The following is a 15,748-nucleotide window of genomic DNA, read 5'->3' on the forward strand; positions in this document are numbered from 1 at the left end:
CCTGAGGAACTGCTATCGAGGCAGTCACGGTATTTTCACTTTGTCATGTTTAAAGAAAATGTAATAGAAGATGACACAATGTGTGCCAAGAGCGATTGTGAACAGAATGACAATCTAATTGTAATGTTACAAAAGGCAAAGAAGTCCATCTATAAATAGCCTGTCACAACATGCATGTGAAAGTATGTCTTTTCTTAAAGGGTTGGTTTAATTGAATTTATTGAAGTACCAAACACACATTACACACCAGGCAATCTGCAACGCCCCACAGAACACAAACATCAGCAGCTTAACCAAGTACAAAGAGTACAGCTATAGCATTCATGTACTGTCAATAACTAAAACACTATACCTGAAACAGACAGTCATACAAAATATAAAGTCACAAGTAACAGTAATCACACCCTACAGTAAAAAATACAGTTAGCCAGACATAGATCTGACACAGTGCCGCTCATAGTGATCACAAGCACACAGGGAGCCTGGCATATGTTATAAAGCATAAATCGCATTGATATATGTTGAGCTAGACATTGAAAGTGGAACAGCATAACTCCCATCAGTATATACCAAGTCAAACACTGACAATGTTACAGCATAACTTTCTTCATTAAATTGTAAGCCAGACATTTAGCATAGTACAGCATAACTCCCCTCAATAAATACTAAGCCTGACAGTGGTACTCCATAGCTACCATCATTACTTAGTGATCTAGATACAGACAGTGGTACAGCTTGATTGTACTGCAAGACTACCATCATTATATATTGAACCAGACAATGACAGTAGTATAGCATAACTCTCATCATTATATACTCTCATGCTCTCACTCATGCTCTCTCAGACTCTCAATCATGCTCCAACACTCACTCTTATTCAAGCTCTCATGTTCTCTCACATTCTCACTCATGCTCTCTCACTTACTCTCTCATGCTCTCACTCGTTTTCTCATGCTCTCACTTGCTCTGTCACACACTCTTTACCTTTGAGGAAACACTGTGGTAGGACTGGTCAAAAGACAGGCATGTACATTTCAGCTACAGCTTTACTCATTTAAGCTTGTTGGAGTAAAGGTGAAGAGATCAGCCGACTGCAGCAGCGAGAGGTGAGAGACGCATAAGCTGGGACACATGCAAAACATGGCAGTACAGTGTGTGTTATACACAATTAATGTTCATATCTCCAATGAAAATCTGAAATCACATTGGAATCTTTACTGAAATTAGCTTTTTTAACATCTTCATTTTACTTTCTCACATAGTTACAGTTACTCAGGTTGAAAAAGAAGACACAATATCCATCAAAACTGCAAATTGTAAACTCGTTTGAGCGGGGACCTGCTTACCTTTTGTTTCAGTAGGTGAAAATTGTTATATACTATCTGTTAAGTCCTGTTTACCCACGGAACAGAGCTGCAGAATATGATGGCACTATAAGTCAGAAAATAATAATAACACTAATAAATAAATAATAATAAAGTCCATTTGTTGATCCACGAGAGGCAAAAATACCCTATGATACCTTTATCTCTCATTGGCCAACGGTTGATCTCATTTCCCCTGGATCAACATTACCTGAGCTAAACTTTGTTATAAGCATTCATGCCTGTCTTCCCTTTTAAGCATTTTTTAAGCATTAACTAAATCAACCTAAAACATGCCTCAAATGAACTGCCTTGAGTGAAGAAAAACATTTCAAATGAAATCTCTTTTGCACTAACATAAAAGAATGCCCTTGTGTTCTATGAAAAAAATGTATATCTTGCTTCCTGTATTTTATAAGAATACTGATTTTTTTTTTACCATTTTAAATGTTCTTATTATATGTATTCAATTAGACGTAAACAAACCTATTTATCTCTATCCTTGAGCCTGAAAATACATCATGTAAATGGAATTAGTAGACTTTAGGATGATTTCCTCTTCCTCACTTGAATTTAGCTTAAAGGGCTTGAAAAAGATGTGGACAGTGGCCAACAAAAATCAGCTTCCTTGCATCTCTGCTCTCTAGCAAGGCTTCAGGAGGCAACATTTAAATTACCCTGCACAAGCTTTGAAAGAGGCATAAAGACATGGCATGGATGGCCATCAAGGAAGGTTTTCCTTTTTTGCCAAGGCTTTGTTGAGATCTCTAGAAAACAACCCCAGAGCCTCTATAGAGAGAGCATGTTTCCCTCCAGCCACTCTATTTTGTAGGGTTTCATTGAAAAATGCGTTGTGATTTGCAGGAAAACGCCAGGTCCAGAGTAGAGAACAAGTCACTATCCGAGACTGTCACGGGCTTATCCTCAGCTAGCTAAAAGACTGTTCCATCATTGACAGTCTTGAGGAGGACTCAACAGAGGACTAACCCCCCAGACCTCGCTCTTCTCATCTCATCCTGCTGCTATACCACTCTCTAAGCTGCTGATGCTTGTGTTGTGAGCTGTGAAATTTATATACCACGACAGGCCTTCCCTTTGACCCTGAAATAAATATTTATTGAGTATGATAGGCTATGGATCAAAGCAAAGAAATGAAAGGCTTGCTAGTTTCACTGCATTTATATTTTTTATATTGAACATGTTGATGGCACCATTTATGATTGTGGTACTGCTCCTTTAAATTCTCTTGCATCTGTATTCACTTTATTGATTATTTGGCAATTGTAAGAACATCGGTTTTAAAATAGAAAACAGGAAGGAACAAAATATAACATAATGTACCAAATTCATTTGCAATTGTTCATCTAGACAGAATGTATTTTAATTAGAAATATGAATTTACTTTATCAGCATGCACAGTCGGAGCCCCTAAGTTAAAGTAATAAAGCCTTCAGTTTGATATGATGATACGGTGTAAGAATGGCATTGTAGTTGGAAATATTCATCATTATTATTCTTGGAGAACAAATTAACATGTCCTCAGCATGGGGGTAAAATGGAAAAGAGACTAATTTGTGTGTGTCCGTTTGTTATAATAGAGACAATTACCGTATTTGCTCGATTATAAGACGACCCTGATTATAAGACGACCCCCCAAAATCTGAATATTAACTTAGGAAAAAAGAAAAAGCCTGAATATAAGACGACCCTAAAGGAAAAAAGTTTTACCAGTAAATGTTAATTCATGTAAACTATTTTTTTTAATAAAAGCTATGATTGAGAAAAATATTTTTTTTGTTTTTATTTCCTTGTATTTTCCAACCTGTCCCCCAGTTACGCACATCTGCCCCCAGGCTTGCCACACCAATATGGCACTGTGGCCCATGATATGCCTTTTAACCCTCTATATGCCACTGTGCCCCATGGTATGCCTTTTGACCCCCTATATGCCACTCTGCCTCCAGAAATGCCTTATACCCCTATATCCCATTCTGGCATTTAGGGGGTTAAAATGCATATTATGGGGCAGAGTGGCATATAGGGAGGTATAAGGCATTTCAGGAGGCAGAGTGGCATTAAGGGAGTTAAAAGGCATTGTATAGAGCACTCTGCCTCCAGAAATGCCTTATACCCCTATATGCCACTCTGGCATTTAGGGGGTTAAAAGGCATATTATGGGGCAGAGTGGCATATAGGGAGGTATAAGGCATTTCAGGAGGCAGAGTGCTCTATTAAATGCCCCCTTAACGCCACTCCAGAAATGCCCTATGCCCCCATTTAACTAACACACACACACACACTCTCTCCCCCCCCTCCCCTCTCCTCTCTCCTCTCTCCCCTCTCTCCCCTCTCAGCCCTCTCTTACCGGTGCTTCCAGCCGGGGCAGCGGGTTGACGTCGCTTTCTGCTGCAGCCGGAAGGAGGTGGAGTTGGCAGCGGGGGTTTGTATGCGTCCGTCGCGTATACTTTCCCCGGCTGTCAGAGATCAGAGATCTCTGACAGTCGGGGAAGGTCTACGCGACGGACGCAGACAACCCCCGCTGCTAGCCACACCTCCTTCCGGCTGCAGCGGACGTTGTCTACGCGGATCGCGTAGACGTCAACCCGCTGCCCCGGCAATACAGCAGGAAGCACCGGTAAGTGTGTATGATGGGGGGGTGAGACAGGAGGATCCAGGTCCCCTGCAGCGGTGCGGGGGATCTGGATCTTAGTCTCCTAATCAGACTCTATTTGAGGTCTGATTAGAAGACGACCCCGATTAGAAGACGAGGGGTATTTTTCAGAGCATTTGCTCTGAAAAAAACCTCGTCTTATAATCGAGCAAATACGGTATATTCAAAGGCAATCTCAGAGCCAATAGGACTCTGGGCAAATATCGCCAAATGCCTTAGTCTTGTATTACAGATGGTGAGAAGCTATGGCTGACTCTTCTCTAAAGAGATTATAATCACTAAAACACATTAGTGGGGAGAGAACAGGGGAGTGGGTAGCTTATTTGTATGCAATATGGAAAATATGTCACTGATCATTCCGGTATTAGATACTGAGATAACACAGAATCCTAGACACCCTTGGTTGAGTGCAGTCAGCCATGGCAGTCATCGCCAGTCCGGACCTATATTTTATTATCTGCAGTTCTAGCCCGGGATGACCTTAAAAATCTTGCATCTGAGACCGCTATTCCTTGATTTCCAGAAAAACTAAATATATGAATTATTGAGGCACTAGATATACAACCTAAATCTATGGCTGGGTATTAAGAAAAGGGCGGCTAAAAGTTTAGGTAATTTTGTTAACTGTCTGAAAAATATATCCAGCTATATGACATTGGCAAAGAAGGTGACAATGACTTGTTGCTGTAGGGGTGTACGTGGACATGATCTTGTGTTGTGTCGGAGAGCGTAGTATGATGTCACGGTTTATGTGGATGGTTCATTTGTGTCCGGCGGGATTGTAACATAGTAGGAGTTTGTTAACTCACTAATGTTAATATGGTTTACATATTTGATCTGTCATTATACAGATCCGACCTCTAAAACTGAATAAAACTTAATGTTTCTAGATTGCAACTATTATATCAGCAACCCCCCCAAAACATCATAACTTTGTCTTTAGAATTTATATTATTTTCTGTAATTGTGAAAATCCGCTACAATAGTTATACTAACTTTTATACAACAGGGTAGACTTGGATGCTCTGACTTCACTAACGCGACAGGGATGGCAAGCATGACACTAAACTTTACCAGAGTAAGAAGCGGAATGACGTATTGAGTAGAATTTTATCCTAGGTCTGTAGGATTATTAACCTCTAGTCACACTCACTTCATAAAGATCACAAGACAAGTGTATATCAATGTGACACTATGATTATGGTTATAATTAAAATGCGAATGGATGGACTAAGATGAATGATTAGCTTTGTAGATTTGGGGCAGAGGGATTAGAAAATGCATGTCTTTCTTCTGAAGGGACTAAGAAATAAATTAAATAGCACATTTTTAGTTCGTTTTACTACATAATTTGAAGGTCTGACAGTTTCATAAAAATCATACAAATTATGAGTTTTATTTTTTTCTGAGGTTATGGACATACATGTTAAAGTTCTTGCATTCAGAAACCGATTGATGGTTTAGTGATTTGCAATTAACAGTTTATATAAAAGTTTTAAATGCATTAGTTAAAATTAATGTTCTCATCACTTAATCTTCCTTTCCCATACCTACCGTCACAACTCTCTGTAATTTTCCAATCTATATTCCTTTTCGGTACTTCACACTTATTACAAAATGGTGTGTTTATGTGCCGGATTTACAGTGAAGGCTTATTTTGGGGTGCATTTGTCCTTATAGTATAGAAAAGGCAGTTTCAGCAGGTTTGATCCATTAACGAGAGACTGTAGAAGAATTCTTGAGACTCAAGGATCACCGATATAGGATGTGGGAAAATTCCCAAGGTTGTGCTCTTCCTTTTACACATACACATGTTTTCCCACACAAAATATACACACATTGCTGGATGCAGGCAATCACTTCCAACCAGACCTTGGATTTTGTCCCCTGACAGATTTTTGGGTTCCTACAGCCATGCCAAGGACCTTCTTGAGCATACTCAAGTAAAATGTTTGGTTGACTTGCCATGAAGACATTTCAGGGATCCCCGCGAATACATTGCTCAGTCTGCTAAATATGATATAAGCTACAGGATGCCTCCTGTCTACTTTTAAGGCACAATAAATATGTATATATACTTTTTTGTTGTTCAGTGAAGTTGAAGGCCGCATGCCAGCTTGCAGCAAAGGTGCTGTTTAACCTCATTGACTTTACATTGCATTATGAAGAGCCAATGATTTTTCACGTTTTAGTTCATGAAGCGCTTGATTAGTTCTGGATAATACTCTCCGCTTACCTGTAAATTCTATCACTGAATAAATCAGGCATTATGCAGAGACAGCTTTCATAATGAAGTAAGTGAGATAAACCTGCAAGTCACCTATGAACTCTTATTCTGGTATGAAGCGAAATATAAGAACTGGATCCTTTAATCTGGATTAACGCTACCCTTGTTTGTACATTGCTTTGCAATTTACCCAGCCATACCCGCTAAGCATTATTGTTATCATTGCTTCCCCTGACTCTGTTCATAATTTTGTTGGTTCACAGCCATTACCTACCTCTGCTGCATTTTGCTTCTAATGAAACTCGTAATACTTTTGCCTTTTAAACCAACAATATAAGCACAGTAGGTCAATAGGTTGTCGTTATTTGCCACATGTCACAGATCACATGCAGTCATATTTGGGTGTGTGCCAATTTTAACGAATACTAAAAAAGTCCTTACTTATTCACAGTATTCTCATAAAATACCACAGCTGGTCTTTCATTACAAATAAAATAAATCAATTTGATTTCTGTATTGAATAACACATCTGGAAAATGCACTTAATTTGTCAAGCGCTATCACACAAATGCCCCATGTTGTCTTTCTCATTGGATTTTTTTAATTAGCGGTTTCCAGAAAGCCAATATTACTAAAAATGCACAGACACAACGAATACAAGAACCAATACGAATTTTTATTGATGGATTGTGGGAAGGTGGTGGTAAAAATGCTAAATTCTGAAGACTGAAGCCAAGATATTGTTGGAAAAGATGGAAATCTCACACATTGAGCTGAGAAAATAAAACAAAAGATGATTAGATCTAGAAAAAAACTTGTCTTATAATCGAGCAAATACGGTAATATGCTGCTATCTAAAACCTGGAACTATTTTGTTGTTGTTTTTTTTTTGAACAGCATAGTATTTTTAAATCCTATTTAAATGTGATACTGGTGATAAGCATGGTGGATAAAAGGGGAGACAGCATCCCCAAACTACATAACCTATACTATCACACTCAATGTTATCTACCCAAATACTGCCACCAAATGAGGACACATAGCTAAGTCAGGGAAAGGTATAATACAAATGGAATAATAGATACTAGAAATATGAGTATACAGTACTCTAAAGACCCCTTGATGGTACACTTACATTTCTGAGTCATTAGCACAGGCACCAATGTGTATGTGTTAGCATGAATGTGTATGTGTACATGTGTGTGTGAGAGGGAGTGTGTTTTAGCATGAATGTGTAAGTGTGTGTTAGCATGAGAGTGTATATGTACGTTGTTGCGTTAGCATGAATGTGTATGTGATAGGGAGTATGTGTTCACACGAGTGTGTGTTAGTATTAACATGGGTAAGTGTATATGTATGTGTGTTGGAATGTCTATGTGTGTACTTGAATATGTGTAAATATGTGTGCCACCTTCACCTGATCGCTTCACCTGACACCCCTGCCCCCGGGTCAGAAGTTGCCTGCTCTTACCCCTATCATGCAACCACAACACAAGACAAATTAAATAATTAGAATGTGCAACTAGTAGTATAGTTTGAAAAAAACCTTTCTGCTATATACTGGTTTATAATGTCTCCTCTTGAATGTATTTTTGCCCTCTATTGTATATAATACAGCAAGTCTTTTCTGAAGACCATGGATTATTGCAGTCAAAAACCTAATTCATAAATAAAATGCTTATATTTTCGCATTTAGAATGTATTTGTCCATTTTTATATGCATTTATATTCTGCAGGGTGTCTATTATTCTTTTAAAATTGATGAAAAATGTACAGTTCCTGTGGTATTTACATGTTAACTCTATCTCTGGTGCCTTTATGTTTCAGCCTCTTCACCAGCCTGCAAAATGCTGTTAGACTCTTTACAAATGATGCTTCTAATTTATCACATCGTGAATTGTAATGTGTTCTTCTGTAGCTTGGTTTATATACCAATTGTGCTAGGATAAAGCTTAGATGTAAAAGAATAACACAGTTTCCATGCCATGTTGGTCCATAAAAATATGTGATTCAAAAGCAAAAAGCAGAGACTATAGCACATTAATTTAGTAATATTAACTTTGCGTGGATGGCAGCTTGTGTAGCCGACAGAAACATTTTCTTGATGAATGACTCAAACCTTAATAAGTCGTCTTACATTCAGGATAGCCATAGTTTAAATTCCCTTACTTTGTTAGCCTCTACCACCTCTGGTGGAAAGCATCTATCTCCCCCTCTCTCCTTAAGTAGTTAATGCTTAACCAATGAACTAAACTGAGTCAGGAACCCTATTTGTTGACCTCTTCATTATGGCTGCTTTGAGAATAAGCCAAACATACATATCATATGGAATTCAGTGCTCATGAAGTTCCTTGCACATTGATTGTAGTCACTGTAGCCAGAAAACATCTCTGGAACAACCTATCAGGGTCCTGTGGCTGGTTATCACAGTCCAGTTTATGGCTCAGAAAATGACGTTTGAATCCATTTGGTGCGGTGGACTGGCTGGATCTGCTTGGACCCTCCAAGGAATTCTGTTCTGCTGCTAAAATGAATAAAATTGATATGTTACAATAAATATTATGCATTAATCTGTGGTTGGAGGTAAATCAGTAAAGTATTTATTAAAGCCTAGAGCTTGAAGATACTAGGTACTGGCCTACTGTGCCTAATGGATAATCTGCCACTGTATACATATATCTATACCATCACACTTGTTATCTGCTTTCCTATTAGACAGACAACTGTCCTATCAGATAGACAACTGTCCTGGATGAGGTATTTGTGCCTACATATAAGATTTGCCAGACTAACAAAATAAACCAGAAGGTACAATTGATGCATATTCTGCTTGCTACTTTGTGGTTTACAGCATTTGCAGAAATATACAATGAGATTACAACACAACATATTTGTTAACATGTCTGCTCTGAGAGTCACTAAACACAATGTTACATGACCACGTGGTAAAATTGAGGCTGCTTGAACATTGAGGTGAAGGAAGGGGGTAGAGGGTAGGGAAGGATGGAATGAGTATGTATGTATGCTAGAATGAGAAATAATATCTGTGTGAGCATGAATGTATATGTGTAAATGTGTGAGAGCATGAATGTGTATGTGTCAAGGTCTGCATGAATGTTTATGTGGAAGTGGGTGTGTTAGCATGAGTGTCTAAGTGTGTAAGAATGTGTGTATGCATTAGTGTATATGTGTGAGTTACTATGTATGTTTGTTAAGTGTAAACTGGATTAACTCTATTGGTGTGCCACTGTGTATAGGAGTTAAAGAAGGGGTCAAAGGGCAGATGTGGCCACTTAACTTTACCTGCCCCCAGGCCAGAAGGTGCTAGCTCTCCCCTGCATCTGATTCCAACATTGAAGAAAAAAACTCTACTGGGGAATAAACGGGAATAAACGTTCACAACTACAGTTCAATGCCTATTCTTGGTGGGTTCTAAATAATTAGTTTGGAAGTGAATAATTAGCAGAAAATGCTACATTTTATTTGTAAACAGCTGAGGCTTAATCTTTCTGTGAAGACATGTGTCGAATTTTCCTGCTCACATTAAAATCGGGAGGGCGGTTTGAAACAGTTCTCTTATCAAAGAAGTAAAGGGCTTAGCCCATCCATCTCTGTCAACTCCTTGTCACAACTGGTCAGACAGCAAAAGCCTGGTGGTACGCAGCATGATGCCTTCAGATAAGGTGGCAGAAGAAGAGCATCCAAGAGCTATAGAGTGCACAAGAAATCGAGCTTTTGAGGAACAGCAAGAATATTAACATTCCATTGATCGTTTGCATTTATCTGCCAGTAGCAGATTTGGGACACTGTTGTAAATTTGCAACAGAAACAATGCCGTACATTCCATTGGAGACCAAGTTAAGCAACTCTGTGGCCTCCCACTGGGTCAGAGAGCCGGATGGTTGAAATACTTAACTTTTAAGCTAAACATATTCCATTACATAGTTCTCACTATTGAGGCAGAGTTTACCATAGATGGCAGGGGTGAAACTAGAAACCACAGGGCCCTGGTACGAAAATTGCCCGGGGCCCCCCAACTTCACCAAGCAACACGGTGGCACCTTTGCCCCAAACAGCTTGTGGGTGCCATATTTCCCCAGCTTGTCATTACCCCCAAAGGGCTTTTCTGTGCAATAATTGCGCCCAAACAACTTGGCTGTGCCTTCTTTGCACAGCAAAGCTGGTAAGCTGGAGTTTTAGTAAATACTAAACCATGAATCTGCAGAGTTAGACATTTGAATTCACTGAGTTCAATATACAATATGAACAGCCAACCTCTGTGATCTTTTCTTGCAAGAAGGGCTGAGCTCACCGTGTATAATGTACAGTAAAATGAGTGAAATGGTATTAAGGAAACCTCTGCATGATAACTATGCATTATGAAGGGTGAATCAACCCCGGTTTACAGGAGAAGTTTACTAAGCTGCTTTCTTGTAATGAATACTGTAGACAAGAGTTGAATTGTTCAGCTCCCATGCAGATCTGTTTTGTGAATATAATTCTAAAAATCTAAATTAGCATCTATGCATAAGCCATCTGCATCCTAAACCAACTGCATTAGCCACAAGGTTAGTTAAAAAAAACAACATTGTGTTCCCGGCATGACTTGAAGAATGTGAGCGTCGTGTACAATACTAAGAAATATTTGTAGTTGTTTGCTAACATACAAGGTTTCATATCATGAATTGAATGTAGTAAAGCCTTGAAAATTGTAAACATTCTCCAAATTCCTATCTTTAATAATAAATACATATACCATAAATGTGTCTGTGCACAAGACAAGACTGTAGGTGCCTCTGAAACATCATTTGTTCCTCGTGGACATGTGGATGAGTTAATCAAGTAAGGGAGGTATTGAAAATATATGTGCGTGTTAGAGACAGAGAGAGTGTGTGTGTTAGCATGAGTGCGTAGGTTAATATGTGTACCAGTGCGTGATGGGCCAGAAGGTACCAGCCCTCCTGTGCTTGTGCCATTACAGAGGAAAAAAGCTCCATTGACATATTAAGAAACTGCCACAAGGGCAGCCGAGAACCAAAGCACTAGGCAAACTGCCTCTGCATGACAGAAACACCAACCCCCGAACATACAGTTCAGCCTCCATGGGCCTTGTCAGCAGGAGAGTGAGAGTGGGAGAGCAGGGGCATAACTAGTAACCAAACAGCTTGCCGGTGTCTCCAAACAGCTTGCCTGTGTCATCTGTGTCCCCAAACAGCTTGTCAGTACCCCCAAACAGCCTGCATGTGCCATCTGTGCTTAAAAACAAACTGATTGTGTCCCCAAAAGGCCTACCTGTGCCATCTTTGCCCCCCAAACAGCCTGCCTGTGCCCCAGCCCCCTTACCTGCAGGAGTGGTGTGTCTCTCTCCCTCTGTGCTGTGTGCAGACTAGAATGCAGGAAATGGATGTGATGTCACTTCCTGCATGCTGGAGTGTCCTGATAGTTTCTCTGCATTACTCACACCTAGTAGCTTTAAAGGGGCAGACAAATTGTTACAAGTGGTCGCAGGGGCTGCCCTGGCCCCCTAGAGTGGGGTGGGGGCAGTCCCAATTTTGACCCCTGTGAGCATGATTGTTACACCCCTGTGTGAGAAAGAGCGAACGAGGCTGAGTGACAACAAAACAAAAAACCTAGCAATTAATTACAGCATGAAACGTTATGAGAAATTATCAGTGTGCTTCACCAAGAGCAAACCTATATTGTTTAAAATGATACTGTACATCAAAATGTTTAAAAACTTTCAAATTTTACTTTTATTATTTTCAAAAATCTCACAAATTGCTAATCCTTGACAATTAGGCTATTAGAGCAATGACATACTAGACTACTAGTGTATTAATGTACACAGCTGGAATACATTTTAAATCCAGCAACTAAAACCTACAATTAATTTGTAATCCACAAAGCATTAGAGACATTTAGAATGCTCGTAGCGGAGCTGTCCAGGGAGCTCAGTGCTGAACTGTCAGCATAGCCGCCAATACTGTCAAGAGACTGTCCATTAGCACAGCATAAAAAATATAAGAAGTCTACGGAGAGGTCTCCAGGGCTTAGACGTCAATTGAAATACCCCTGCCTGCAACATGGGAAAACCAGCAAGGGCGGATAGTTACCCAAAACATCCACTGTAATTAACTTTTTAGTGAATAGCTGGATATATAATAATATATAATAATTAATAACCCTGCAATAATGTTCCAGTTCCCGTGCACCAGTCCCAGGATGTGAGCTCTTTTTTGTATCTTCTTGGCCCTGGGACACATACAAACTATTAATCCTACATCCTATGACTTTAAAATGCAATAGCAAAGCAAATAGAGGGTCTTTTACAGCGATAGTCATTCCCTTGTTGGGGTGATGATGGTTGCATTTTATTAAATCATTTTTACAATGCATGTTTAATAATTCAGGCACCCAAGGTTCATTTCCATAATGTGTGCAACAAATCTGAACCAGGTGGAATGATGGAGCTCACTTTCAGGGCCAGATTGTGGATGTGCTTATAAGAGTTTAACTAAAGGATTACTAAGAAAAATTAGATGGAACATTGGCTATGTCGTGTATTTTTAATAACTGAATGTAGTGGTATTAAGACTTGTAACAGAGATAGTTCCCCTTTAAGTCTACTTGTACAGGATAACCAGATCAAAGGAACGTATTCACTAAAATGAGAGTCTGAAAGAGGCTTGTGGTTCTCAACGTCCCTACTCATCATGGGCCAACGTGAGCAAGTTTCCCCAGCAAAAAGTCTAAGAGGAGACTCTGAAGAGTTATGGTTGATCTAACTATACATTGTACAGCGTGAGCCATATTCTTCCTGCAGCCCAAGCTCACCGGGGAGGAATTGAAACAAAAAAACTCTTTAGACCCCAAAAGTGGAATGTTCACATTACTACAACTCAAACAGACCACCCCAGCCTTTGATCATTTTGCTGAAAATTGGATTTTTTTCTCTCTAATCGTTTCTATAGTATATTGGAGCGAGAGGATTGTTATGCATGACAGCTAAAGAACAATGAATGAAAACCATTGCGGATTGCAATGTAATGCCTGACAAAAGAGCTACTATTCCGTGAGTCGCAGTCCTTTATTGCCTGTGGTCCGTCATATTAAGTGTCGTAAATTTCCTTCGAGATTCCATGATATTTTATTACATTTGCAAAAATACAGAAACTTCACCCTTGGCAGACCCCAATTTGCCCTTAGAACTTTTTATTACATATCTCTTATATTTGCACGCAATTTCTCATGCCTCCCACTTCAGTTGCTCAGGGAGCCCATAATGAATATATATTGATTTATGCTGAAGCTCTGAATTAATGTTCCTATTATGTAAGTATATGCTAGGGAATTTATTGTTAATGGGACTAAGACGGGGAATACATATTTCTCCGTCTCAGTTTGTAGGAAAAGGTTAGCCTTGTTAGCTGCCTAATATACTATATTGTTATCATTTATTCATTTAGATAGCACCGTCATATTCCACAGTGCTGTACAAAGGGGTAAATACTGTTCTACAATGTCTCAAATATATTGTTTTAGGAACTCGAGTGAAGTCTTGTTAATGCTTGATAATGTCACCTTATCGCCTTGAGACTGTAAAACCGTAAAAAAAAAATATATGCTTTGTTTGTGAGCTTAATATGCTTAACGTGAACCAACAAAGAAAAGCCATTAGCAATATTTGCAAGAAAATCTGTATTTTTAGATTCCATTTAGATTCAATATAAAGAACTGTCAGGTTAAGGATCTCTTCCTCTTCATGGTCTAAGTATTTTCAATTACTGCACAAAAAGCTTTGGAAGAACTGAATATATATGAGCGGATCTCCCGCATCTCTATCTCTTTCAGAGAAGCCTGAAACTTAATGTCAAAAGTAGCTCAGCAGCTCGGAGCGTTACCATCCCCCTGCTGCTTCCGAGTTCCAGCCGTTCCCATACGTTTCATTTTCCGTTTATCGATGGCGGCAGCGCATCTTGGGTTAGTCTTCTTCTGTTTGTTCGGATCAAAAACCATTTCCGCGATTATAGTGATCATATATCCTAGTGTCTTGGCTACATTGCTGAAATTGGGAACTAGAAACCTATTCTAGAATTTTAAAATACAAAATATAACCTTATCTTTTTTGACCGAATATGCAGTTTTTACTGCTCCAATCTATAGTTGCGTGCCTGAAACTCCAGGACAATATAATGAACGGTTTCAACTTTTTTTGACCACTGTTACCATGAAAAATCTAAATGAAATAAAGGGACGTGATATATAATGCCTGAGCCCCCTGTATTATTCATGGTCCCTTCCTAACAAATGCACAAAATCCTTAAACATTGGAATTTAACTATAGCAAATACACACCGTGCATACACAATTTTGCACATACACAGTAAAATTATGCCTGAGTTATGTTATGGTACTTAATGTGCATTTATGGTAATAAAAGCAAAAAATATATATCTATGTGTTATTCAGCAGTTCTAGCATCAGGAGAACTTGCTACTGAGCTCAGAAACCTGGAGGAGTGCATGCTATGTGCCTAACGCTGTATGGTGGTATTATGTTACCATATGACATCATGTTATAATAAATGTTTTGTAAATCAATATATTTTGAGCAATCCCCAACTTTTTGTTTATTGTGGTTTACGAACAGGGTGCATAACCGCGCACATTCATTCAAAAGTCATACATGACCAAGATTCTGCATGGGAGACATTAGCCCTAAGTCTGAAATCGCATTCACCTACATCATGTATAACGCGCCGGACAGAAAGTGCAAGCATTGGCATTTTTTCTGTCGAGGAGAAGGTCAATCATTCATTGGGTTATCCATCCAACATCTGCTAAAAATGTGTTATTGGTGTTTCTGAGTACTAATCATTATAAAGAGATACATTAAGGTAAACCTTTTGAACTGACTCCATAGTATTTCGTAATCAATAAACAATGTTTTGGTTTTTTTACCATAATATAGTGTATAAGTAAAATTATATTTCTTTAAATCAAATAGTAGATGAGAGATTATTCAGATTTCGTAAAATTGCTGCTTTCTTGCTGTGCGTGTGACATGGAAATTGAACATGTACGTGTTCTGACCTTTTAAGGGCTGAGTAATAGTAGATTTGCTTGATTAAACTACCAGTTTAGATTTGGTTGTTCTGTACAGAAAGTTTATAAATGTTTTCAATTAATAACAGATTTTGCCATTAAAAAAAATACAAGACCTTTAGAGACAGCCTGTTCTCTCAAGACTTCAACCTAAATTTACCTTCTGACTTCCAACCCTGACTCCTTAGTCATACATTATTATTTTAATGCTAAGCAAAACAAAACAAAAAACAAAAAAATAACAAATGCACCGCTCCATCCAGTAAGCCAAAAATACATAAATGGCAAAAATGTCTCAAAGTACTTTTCTGAATCCAAAATTTAAGCATGTATTTTACAAATTTTAGGTTTCCAGCACCACAGTGTTGCATTTATGGGGTTC

Source organism: Sceloporus occidentalis, unplaced genomic scaffold (assembly GCF_023333645.1).
Source record: "Sceloporus occidentalis isolate IW3139 unplaced genomic scaffold, rSceOcc1.0.p SCAF_51, whole genome shotgun sequence".
NCBI lineage: Eukaryota > Metazoa > Chordata > Lepidosauria > Squamata > Phrynosomatidae > Sceloporus > Sceloporus occidentalis.